General features: G+C 44.4%; 1 protein-coding gene across 1 annotated transcript in view; it reads right to left on the bottom strand.

Annotated features, from left to right (window-relative positions):
• Positions 1-12221, bottom strand: part of CFAP58 (cilia and flagella associated protein 58) — a gene marked incomplete at both ends in the record, with an annotated part of 106647 nt that overhangs the window by 67849 nt on the left and 26577 nt on the right. The gene's annotated exons all lie outside the window — the stretch shown is intronic.

The raw sequence follows: 12221 nt of genomic DNA, 5'->3' as shown, positions 1-12221 counted from the left end.
ATAAAACTAGTGTGTGGATAACAGCTCGAACACATAGGAAAAATTTTCTTAAGGAGATGTCATGACATTTTAATGGCTTTCTCTTAATTAGTGGCTACAGCTGAAGAAAATGGAGCAAACGTAACAGCAGATAGAAGAATGGAGACAAACTTGAAGTCACAGGTCCTTAGAAGGGTCCTCTAGGGAAAAAATGACTTGCCTAGATCCCAAAGGTAGAAAAGAACCTTTGACATCTGTTGTTTAAAATATTTACTCCTAGCCAGGTGTGGCGGCGCACGCTTGTAATCCCAGTACTTGGGAGGCTGAGACAGGAAGATCCGGGTTTGCGCCCAGCCTCAGCTACTTAGTGAGGCCCTCCGCAACTTAGTGAGACCCTGTTTCAAAATAAAGAATAAAAAATAGCTCGGAGGTAGAATTCCCCTAGGTTCAATCTCCAATACTAAAAAAATAAATGATGTAAAATATTTACCCCTTATGTCTCTATAAAAGCATCTTTCAGAATTCTTTTGTAGATATTTAAGGAAAGATGAAAGATCAGATTAAATTTTAGTAAGGTCTTTTATTTTATTTTATTTTATTTTTGAAGTACTGGAGATGGAGCCCAGGGGCATTCTACCTCTATGCTACGCCCCCAGCCCTATTTTATATTCTTTTGTTTTGAAACAGGGTCTCACAAACTTGCAATTGGCCTCACTAAGTTGCTGAGGCTGGCCGCAAACCATGATCCTCCTGTCTCAGCCTCCCAAATGCTGGGATTACAAGCGTGTGCCACCATGCCCAGCTAGTAAGGTCTTTTAAAATATATTATTTTGTACTATTTTTCTTATTGAGTCAATTAATTAGATATACTTAACAATAAACTTTTACTTTTAAAAATATCTCAATCTAATTCCTTTTTAAAAATATATTAATTTTGCCGGGCATGGTGGCACACACTTGTAATCCCCACATGGGAGGTGGAGACAGGAGGATTGAGCTAGTTTGAAGCTAGCCGCACTGGCTTAAGAGACCCTGTTTCCAAAAATAAAGTATAAAATAGGTCTTGGAGTGTAGCCCGGAGGTAGAAGGGCTTCCAGGAACCCCAGTACCATATATATGGTACCATATATATATACCATATATATATGGTAATATATATATATATATCTTATATATTTCAGTACTATATATATATATATATATTTCTTTTTTTTTTTTTTTTTTTTTTGGTGGTACTGGGGTTCCTGGAAGCCCTTCTAACCTCCGGGCTACACTCCCAGACCTATTTTTTACATTTTCATTTTGGAAACAGGGTCTCCTAAGCCAGCGCGCGCGGCTGGCTTCGAACCTGCGCGATCCTCCTGTCTCTGCCTCCCAAGCATGGGGATCACAAGTGTGCGCCACCACGCCCAGCAAATATATATATTTCTTATACATAGCACCACATGCCATGATTTAAAATAAATGCGAAAGATATATTTTCTTCCTTTTCATTATTTACTTGGATCTTTCTTTATCCTTTAGCCTCCATCAACTTCTTGTCTCCATGTAATATAACCTGGTTAACAATCTAATATGTGCCTTCAATATTTTTCTTTGAATTTTGCATATTTTATTCAGGTCTGCAAACATAATATTAATAGCTCATATTCATCAGGTACTTTCTATGTACCTGGCGTTTGACTTATAATAACTCATTTAATCTTTACAAAAATCCCACGAGGCATTTTTACCCCAATTTTACAAAGGAAGAAACTAAAGTCCAAGAAGAAAATTCATAGTTATTCACCTAGCAGGTAGATGGATATAGGAGTTTGTTTTCCTTTATCTTTTTGCTTTGTTTTTTTTTGGGGGGGGGTAATTTAGTTTTCAGGCAAATGGTATTTTATTATACATACTTATGTGCACTTTGCTTCTTATCACACAATAATGTCTTATGGGAATCATCTGGAACAGTTCTAATTTTTTTCCTTCAAAGGTTGCATAATGCCCTACAGTGTGGGCGTGCCAACCTGCACTCAACTGTGTCTCTCCATGAGCATCAATTTGTTTCCACAAATTTTTTGCCGTTCTGAACCATGGTGCAATAAACACTTTATACATTGGTTCTCATGCTCTTGTGCTTTTCCTTCTGTGGGACGGATTCCCAGGAGTGGCATAGCTGGCTCTAAAGACATCTATATTTTTAACTTTAATAGATATTGCTAGATTGCTTTTCAACATGGCAGTAACACTACATTTCCAGACTGCCAGCAATCATTTTCTTAATGAAAACTACCCTTACAGTTTCAGGATAAACCTCCTTTGGTCATACAGGATGATTCTTTTAACGGCTTATTGAATTGGGCCTGCTACAATCTCATTAGGGTTCTGAATACATATTCCTAAGTGATACAAGCCTACAGCTTTCTTTTCAGTTTTATTTTAATATCAAGTTTTCTGCTAGTTTCACAAATTTATTCACTCACTCATTTATTCCCTGACTCAATGAACCTGTAAAAGGGACTGTAAAAACAGAACTGTTTCAAAGAATAAGGTGCCTTCAGCTCACCTCCAGTGAGTGGCCCCAGCTTAGGATGAATAATCAAGAAATGGCTACGGCCAGTAACAAAGATGTGTGCATGGTGTTAGTGGAGAACTGGAAGGCTAATGGATAGTTTCTGAGGATGGGCCTACACATCTTATCCAAGCAGTTAATACTAAAGACGTCCATAATTTATGAGAACTGCCTCTTCGTTCTTAGCCCTGAGCCATTCTAAGTAAGATTCACTTTATACACTGTCACTGTAGAAGCAATGAGTTATCAGTAAAGCAATGCCTATCAGTGTTACCCCAAATAATACAAAGAACATGAGCAGCAGCTTACTTAAAGTTACACACACACACACACACACACACACACACACACACACCATATATATATATATATATATATATATATATATATATATATTTTACATAAAATGAAAAGTATCTGATTCACGTAAGCTTGTCACCAGTCCTGCTGACACCCCATCTTCATTGCCTCAAAAACAGCATCCTACAAAGCCAGAAAATTCTATCAGTAGAGGAATAAAAATGATAGATACAAGGGACAGGGGAGAAGAAGATTAGAAGACCGATCAGAGAGCAGAAAAGAAACCTGCCCACCTTGTGGCAGCGAATGCCACAGTGGCGCTATCTTGCCTCATAGCACCTGACTCCAGAGATGAAAAGAAAAACAAGGACCTGATGTAAGCAGCTGCAGCCCATCGGGGTTGTAAGCCATCAGTTCTTCCTGCACAAACACTGGCTACAACCTCCAGCAGTGGCAGCCAAGCTCACCACACACTCCAGGGATCCAGATCAGAGCTCAACACCAGAAAAGAAACCTGCCCACCTCACAGCCGAGGGTGTTGTGGCAGTGCCATCTTGCCTCACTGCACCTGACTCTATGCATCATCAGGAAAACATCCAAAGACCTAAAGTAAGCAGCTGAAAATCATTGAAATTGTAAGTCATCAGTTCCTCCTGCGCAAATGCTGGCTGCAACTTGCAGTAGTGGCAGCCAAGCCCACCATGCTCTCCAGAAATCCAGACAAATGCACACCAAAACCGTAAGTGAATCTGTGGTCTCTGCAGGAGAATGCCCAGTGAGGTCCCCCCAGGGACTTGAGCAGCCATGATAAACTCCCTGTGTCTGAGACTTTGCAGTTAAACCCAAAGAAAAAGGGGATAGAGTCTACTATGGGACATAGCAGAGGCTCAAACTCAGGCTCTGATCACTGGAAAGTGTGAGGGGAGACCTACACTTAACATGACCCAACCAATAGGCTCTCCAGGATCACCACAAAGCACTCAATCGTGGTTAATGGGGAGAAGTCAGACCAGACCAGCCCTAGCTGTGTAGAACAGAGACTCCTACACTGAATTTGGTCTCAGAGGCATATGCCACCTATGGAGGCAGGGAGAGACCAAGACCCCAAATATGTGGAAAGCATGGAGGGTGACCTGTGCTTAACACTAGATCCAGCCCCATCGATACTGACCATCAGCATAGATTGAGAAAGACTCAGAAAACCAGGCTTACAGAAGGAAAGGTGCCAGTGGTACTCGGTATCTGCAAAGAGCGAGACTCCAGAGGCCTTGTCTGCTGAATAGTCATTTATTTGTAGAGTTGATTTGTTGTTGGAGTTATTTTGTTCTTTTTTGTGTGTGTGAGTGTGTATGCCTGGTTTTTTTCTTTTTTCTTTTTTCTTTTTTTTTTTTTTTTACCTTCTTCCCAAACCCAAACTCTGGAAAAAAAAAATAACTTGCAGCCAATAATTTCCTACCCACCAAAACTATCTCTCAAATTAGATGGGGAAATTAAAAAAAAAAATCTTCCCTGACAAACAAAAGCTGAAGGAATTTCTGTCTTCCAAACCAGCACTAGGGAAAATATTCAGATATTAACTGCAAAGAAGAAATAAGTAATACATGCCAGAACCAAAGAAACAAGAATTTCCATCCAGAAAAAAAACTAAACAAGAAGAACAACACTATTTCAAACAGAAGTTAAATCTCAACATGTTAAGAATTAATAATCATCTCTCAATAATCACACTGACTGTAAATGGCCTCAACTCCTCAATAAAAAGACATAAAATGGCAAAAATGGATTAAAAACTCAAGAAACTCTGCACTAAGAAAACAACCCAATCAAAAAATGGGCAAGTGAATTAAATAGACATTTCATGAAGGAAAAAATTCAAATGGCCAATAATGCATGAAAAAATGCTCAACATCATTAGCAATCAGAGAGATGCTAATCAAAACTACCCTGAGGAAGACGCTGGGCTCTGGGCGGGGGTCGCGCACGGGGCACGCCAGCTGGGGCCCGGGTTGCGGGACTCTGGGCCCCGGCCGAACTGCGAGTAGCACGCCAGACCCCTGGAGAAACCGGGCCCAGAACAGAAAAAGATAAAGAAAAATATCGAAGAGGAGGTAAGAAAGCCATTATGGATGCCAGGACACTAGAGATGCAGACAAAACTTATCTAAATGCACTGGAACTTATGGAAAAATTTGCCGTGAAAGAGGACTGCTATTTCTCTATATTGTTAAGAATCTCAGACATCACCTGTAAGGAGAGAGTTTAGCAGAGACCAAGGAGAAATGCGGTGTTGAAAGAGTTCTCCACGATGGTGGTGGAGACTTGTATTCAGGAGAAGCAGACACCGGATCTTACCAACTTTATTTTTTTGGAGAAATTACACCAAATGTCGAATGCTACCATCACGCATGCTTAGGAACACTGGACAACATTCAGAGTGGAAAAATAGCCTGGGAAGGATTTGAAACGGTGGAGGCAGTGGCAATGCCAGTGGCCAATACTCAGGGGAGGCAGAGATCTGATACATTACACCTGGAACCTTTGAAATAATAACCACAGAGACAGTGATCGGAACCTGCTGAGGGGTTAGGCGGGCACCGGGGCCAGTGGCCAACATCGGAGCTTGCTGTGAGGCAAGGCCACTACTGAGGCCTCCGTGGCCGGGATTGGAACCTGCAGAGGGGTTAGAACGATGCTGGGGCCAGCAAGGCTGGCATTGGAGCCTGCCATGAGGCAAGGCTTGTGCTGGGGCCTCCGAGGTCGGGTCCGGAACCTGCTGAGGGGTTAGGCCGGTGCTGGGGCCAGTGAGGCCGGCATCGGAGCCTGCCGTGAGGCAAGGCCGGTACTGGGGCCTCCAAGGCCAGGATAATAGCCTGCCGAGGGGTTAGGCCAGTGCTGGGGTCAGCGAGGCCGGCATCGGAGCCTGCCGTGAGGCAAGGCCAGTGCTGGGGCCTCCGAGGTCAGGATAAGAGCCTGCCGAGGGGTTAGGCCGGTGCTGGGGCCGGCGAAGCCGGCATCAGAGCCTGCCGTGAGGCAAGGCCGGTGCTGGGGCCTCCGAGGCCGGGATTGGAGCCTGCCTTGAGGCAAGGCTGGTACTGGGGCCTTCGAGGCCAGGATAAGAGCCTGCCGAGGGGTTAGGCCGGTGCTGGGGCCAGTGAGGCCGGCATCGGAGCCTGCCTTGAGGCATGACCAGTGCTGGGGCCTCCAAGGCCGGGATCGGAGCCTGCCGAGGGGTTAGGCCGGTGTTGGGGCCAGCGAGGCCGGCATCGGAGCCTGCCGTGAGGCAAGGCCAGTACTGGGGCCTCGAGGCCAGGATAAGAGCCTGCCGAGGGGTTAGGCCGGTGCTGGGGCCAGCGAGGCCGGCATCGGAGCCTGCCGTGAGGCATGACCAGTGCTGGGGCCTCCGAGGCCGGGATCGGAGCCTGCCGAGGGGTTAGGCCGGTGCTGGGGCCAGTGAGGCCGGCATCGGAGCCTGCCTTGAGGCAAGGCCGGTACTGGGGCCTCCGAGGCCAGGATAAGAGCCTGCCGAGAAGTTAGGCCGGTGCTGGGGCCAGTGAGGCCGGCATCACAGCCTGCCGTGATGCATGGCTGGTGCTGGGATCTCCGAGGCCAGTATCGGAGCCGGCCGAGGGGTTAGGCCAGTGCTGGGGCCAGCGAGGCCGGCATTGGAGCCTGCCGTGAGGCATGGCCGGTGCTGAGGCCTTCAAGGCCGGGATTGGAGCCTGCCTTGAGGCAAGGCCGGTACTAGGACCTCCGAGGCTGGGATAAGAGCCTGTCGAGGGGTTAGGCCGGTGCTGTGGCCAGCGAGGCCGGCATCGGAACCTGCCGTGAGGCAAAGCCGGTACTGGGGCCTCCGAGGCCAGGATAACAACCTGCCAAAGGGCTAGACCGGTGCTGGGGCCAGTAAGGCCTGCATTGGAGCCTGCCGTGAGGCGAGGCCAGCATCGGAGCCTGCCGTGAGACATGGCCAGTGCTGGGGCCTCCTAACCCGGGAACGGAACCTGCAGAGGGGTTAGGCCAGTGCTGGGGCCAACGAGGCTGGCATTGGAGCCTGCCGTGAGGCTAGGCCGGTGCTGGGGCCTCCGAGGCCGGGATTGGAATCCTGCCAAGGGGTTAGGCCGGTGCAGGGGCCAATGGCCAGCATCGGAGCCTGGCGTGAGGCAAGTTCACTCCTGCGGCCTCCAAGGCCGGGACCAAAGCCAGCTTAGGGGTTAGACCGGTGCAGGGGCCAGCGAGACCAGAACTGGGGCCTCCCATGAGGCAAGGCCGCTGCTTGAGCCAGCAAGGTCTGGATCAGTCCACTGAGTAGCCAGGCCACTACTGGGACCATCAAGAGTGGGATCGGTACTTGCAACACAGCATGCACAGAGAAATATCGCAGAAAATTTAAATCAGATGCTTCTCTTAATCAGCAATAACTAGGAGGAAAAGGGCAACAGGAAGAGGTTGAGCTATAGAAAGGGCCCTATAGTGAAGCAACTAATGTGACCAATCAGAGGGTATGTAATACTGGAGGACGGAGCCTCTTTAAAACGCAGGAGGTACATAAACAAATGTATCAAAGTAAATCACCAAAGAAGTGTGGGATGGAGGGAGGGGGAGGGAATGGGATGGGGGCTGGAGGAGGGCTAATTGGATTATGTGTGCTTGTATATCCTCTCAAGTCTTGTACTCCAATGTGATTGATATATGACTACAATGCACCAATTTAAAAAATAAATTAATAATAAAAAAAGAAAAAAAAGAAAAAAAAACTACCCTGAGATTTTACCTAACTCCAACTAGAATGGCAACCATTCAAAACACAAACAACAATAAATGCTGGCAAGGATGTAGAGAAGTGGGAACTCTAAAACACTGTTGGTAAGATTGCAAATTAGTGCAACCACTCTGGAAAACAGTATGGAGAATCCTCAGAAGAATGGGAACAAACCTACCATATGATCCAGCAAAACTACTTCTAGGTATCTACCCAAAAGAAAGGAAAACAAACTAATGCTGCTTATCTATGTTCATAGCTGTACAATTCACCATTGCCAAACTATGGAACCAGCCAAGATGTCCATCCACAGATGAACGGATTACAAAACTGTGGAATATGTACACAATGGAATTTTACTCAACCATAAAGAAAAACACAATTACATCATTTACAGGGAAATGGATGAAAATAGAGGACATTATGCTAAGTGAGATTAGTCAGTCACACACACAAAAAAAAGGAAATCAATGCTCTCCCTAATATGTGAAAGCTAGGGAGAAATGGGTCATAGGAAGAACTCTAGATGAAGAAGATTCTATAGATGAGCAAATAAGGTGACCTGAGGGAATACAAGGGGGGAAGAGGGAAATTCTCTAATATACATGATGTACTTTAACAAACATATTAAAGTCAATCACTAAGCCAAGCATGAGAAGGAGAGAAGGGGAGGGAATGGGGTGGGAATTGGGTAAGGGCTAATTGGGTGATGTATGCATGTATGTCTCTACCATCTTGTATCACATTAAGATGTCTACAATCCACCAATAAAAAAATTTTAAAAATAAATAAAATTGCTAGAAAGTTTCAAAAAATAATGAGGCTCTCAGTCAGCACTGGAGCTAATTCTCTCTTGGCTTTTTCAGTGGCGTCTATAGCTACTGATCTTTCCAAGTCTTCAAAATAAAAACCTTGATATACATGTTTTTGAGAGAATTATCTATTTCAACCAATGTTTAAAATTAGTGCAATTAGAGTTATACAAGACATTTTTATAATTCTTGCTATTTTTATTTTTATCAATTGCTATCATCTACTTGGTATGAAAAGAAATGGCCCAAAATAAGAATATACATGGACTTGGTAGTGAATTACTTAGGTGGTTGGCTGGGTCCTAGAAGTAACAAAATTGAAAAATCCAAGACAAAGAGATCAGGGGACAAAGGTGTGTGGATGAGTCTAAAATTTTTAAAAATCCTATTCCTCCTTTTATCATTTAATTTTTATGTTTAGAGTCCTCAAAAATGAGTAGCAGACAGCCATTCAATATTGGTAATTAAAATGTATAGTAGGAATAAATGTAAAACTTAAATAAGGTGCCCATTACTGGATCTGTTGTTTGATTTTTTTAAATAAAAAGCACTATCTTAGCCTAAAATTTAGTTCTTTATGGATAAGACATCACCCTATTTGGGGTCAGTGAAATTAACAGATTGGAAATACTTTGAATACTGTCATCAGCCTTCAGAATATGAAGCAGCAGAGAAAAGAAAAAAACTGCTTGCTCGATCCCTTTGAGAGATATGGTTTATAAGAATAATCCTTTGCCTAAACAGAATAATGCTCCAGAGAAAAGATGTAAGCAAGGACGTTCCTTTTTTGCGCATCCAACTAGTGTGGGCCATCTTTCTGCACACACGGGCATGGTGGAGCTTGCCTGTAATACCAGTACTTGGGAGGCTGAGACAAGAGGACAGTAAGTTCAAGGTCAGCCTCAACAATTTAGTGAAGCCTTCTGCAGCTTAGCGAGACCCTGTTTCAAAATAAAATAGTGTTGGCCGGGCGTGGTGGCGCACGCTTGTAATCCCCGCGCTTGGGAGGCAGAGACAGGAGGAGAACGCAGGTTTGAAGTCAGTCGCGCTGGCTTAAGAGACCCTGTTTCCAAATAAAAAGTATAAAATAGGTCTGGGAGTGTAGCCCGGAGGTAGAAGGGCTTCCAGGAACCCCAGTACCGCCAAAAAATAAAATAAAATAAAATAAAATAAAATAGTGTTGGGAGTATACCTTGAAAGTAAAATGCCCCTGAGTTCAATCCCAGGTAACACACACAAAAAAAAAAAGCAGGGCTGAGGGTGCAGGTCAGAGGTAGAACACCCCTAAGTTCAATTCCCAGTACCCCAAAATCCCAGTCGGATCTGGATTCCTGAAGCTGAGAGTAACACATACCCATCAGGATACTGAGAAGCTCAAAGGAAATTAAGTTGAGTGACAATGAAAAAATAACAAGTATCAAAACTATGGAAAAGACAATTTGCAAGGTAATTTATTTCTAAGTGTTGGGACTCAATTTATTTTGATAGAAATTATTTAAACCAACCGTCACACCGAAGTTCGAGTCCTGAAAATTTACAAAACATGTGGGGTGCTAAGTAGCAGCCAGACCTCTCATCAGTGAGCCGTGCCCTGTTAAAAGTGTTGTACCAGAAAATGTGGGATGCCAGCGGTGGAGCTGGCACTTAATTATTGATTACCCTTTCAGAGACTTCAGACCAGCTCATGAGATAAATTGCATCCAAATATAGAAAGTTTATTATAACCCGCTATCTCCTCCTATCTGTAGGCCCACTTCAGAGGAGCCCAGAATGGCTTACAGTTCAGGAACCTACTCCTATTCTACCTTTTCTTTTTCTCTTAAAACAACCTGCCAATAGAAATCAGGGTGAGATAAAAATCAATAACTCATGCTGAAGAGCCGCAGTAAGGCCAAAACACTGTACAGGCTGAGGCTGGAGGAGAAAGTAGGTCATTGAATTTGGACCCCCTTTAGCTTACATTAGATAAAATACCATTACAATAAACTTCTCACCTAAGTTTTTCTGACTGCGTGTCAATGGTTCGAATGCTGGCGATGCCTTCCCTTCCTAATGAAACGGAAAAACTTGCTCTCTGAGAACAGAAGACATCCAGGTGCCCAGGCATACAAAAGTTTGTCTCCTTCATTTTTCTCCTGTAGTTTTGTGTAGGGGGGGCAGCTGGGGATGGAACTCAGGGGAGTTCTACCTCCAACCTACACCCCCAGCCGTATTTTTTAATCTTTATTTTGAAATAGGGTCTCACTGAGTTGCAAAGGGCCTTACTAAGCAGCTGAGACTGTCCGCAAAGTGCGATCCTCCTGTCTCAGCCTCCCGAATGCTGGTATTACAAGTGTGCGCCACCACACCCGGCTGTCTTGTTGTCTTTTTTTATTCTGTATCTTCAATTTACAGAGACATATCTATATTTCCATTTAAGTTAGAGAATATGCAATTGTGTCATTATATAAGTATCTCACATACAGTAATTCATTTAGTAAGTGGCAACTTATTATTATGATAGGTTGCATTATATAATACTAGTACTTCACAAATCAGTTCCATTTTTTAAGAATCAAATCTTGTTCTGCAAGAAAGTAATAATATGCAGAACACTTATTTTACTTTTTTTGTGGTACTGGGGATGGAAACCAGGACATTCCACCTCCAAGATAAACTCCCAGCCCTATTTTTTAGTCTTTATTTTGAAACAGGGTCTGATTGCGTTGCAAAGAGCCTCACTGAGTAGCTGAGGCTGTCCGTGAACTGCGATCCTCCTGTCTCAGCCACATGAATGCTGGAATTACAAGTGTGCACCACCACACCCAGCAGAACACTTATTTTATTATGAGACAAAAAGCTTATAAACCTGTGTATATTTCTTGATGTTTTATCCAGAGTTCTACACAAAGATGAGCTAAGCCAGGTAGAGTAGCACTCGCCTGTAATCCCAGTCCTTGGAAGGCTGAGACAGGAGGATTGCAGGTTGAAGGCCAGTCTCAGGGACTTATCAAGACCCTTGATAACCTAGCAAGACCTTTTATCAAAATTTAAAATAAAATAGGGCTGCGGGTGAAGCTCAGAGGTAGAATACCCTGAGTTCAATGCCAAGCACCACAAAAAAATAATAAGTTGATTAAAATAAAGATGCTGTGCATAAAATTCAGATTATCACCAAAAACACAGAGCTTTGTCTATCTAGTGGACAATGTCTTTACCCAATGTTTTCTTTCCTTGCTTATTTCTAAGCCCTGGAAAGCACAACTCACTTCCTGCCCATACAAAGTTCAATGGCAACTGTGGGGCTGATGGAGCAGAGCATTCCTGCCAAGTTTGAGTCATGGATACAGTGAACTAAAATCAGACAGTGGCCTGGCCCTGTTCCCAGCACCCCTCCAGACTTCCTGCCTCTGGAAACCCCACTGGCCATCCCTGCAGAGCCAGCAGCTCCCTGGTATTGGTGCTTCCTGTCTCAGTCCTCACGGGCCTTCCACCTCCTCCCACTTCCTTTCAGCACCTGGCCCTCCCTTCTCCACTCCTGGGCTGGTTTGGGTTGCTTTCTTCCCCTGTGGTTGATGGGCCATCAAGGCATTTCACCACCGTTCTTCCCAGTAAAGGATACTTGGTGCCAGGCTTTGCATATTTGCCAAACTTTTCCTCAGTATTTTCTTCTATCAGGTTGGACTTCGTGAATTCACTGATAGTACTTTTTTTTAACTCATAAAAAGTAGCTCTTTTGCTGGGCGTGGTGGCGCATGCTCGTAATCCCAGCACTTGGGAGACTGAGACAGGAGGATTGCACCGGTTGAAAGACAGCCTCAGCTACATAGTGAGGCTCC

The sequence above is a fragment of the Muscardinus avellanarius genome (genome assembly GCF_963383645.1).
Source record: "Muscardinus avellanarius genome assembly, chromosome: 4".
In the NCBI taxonomy this organism is placed as follows: Eukaryota; Metazoa; Chordata; class Mammalia; order Rodentia; family Gliridae; genus Muscardinus; species Muscardinus avellanarius.
This window is presented reverse-complemented; position numbering and strand designations above follow the sequence as displayed.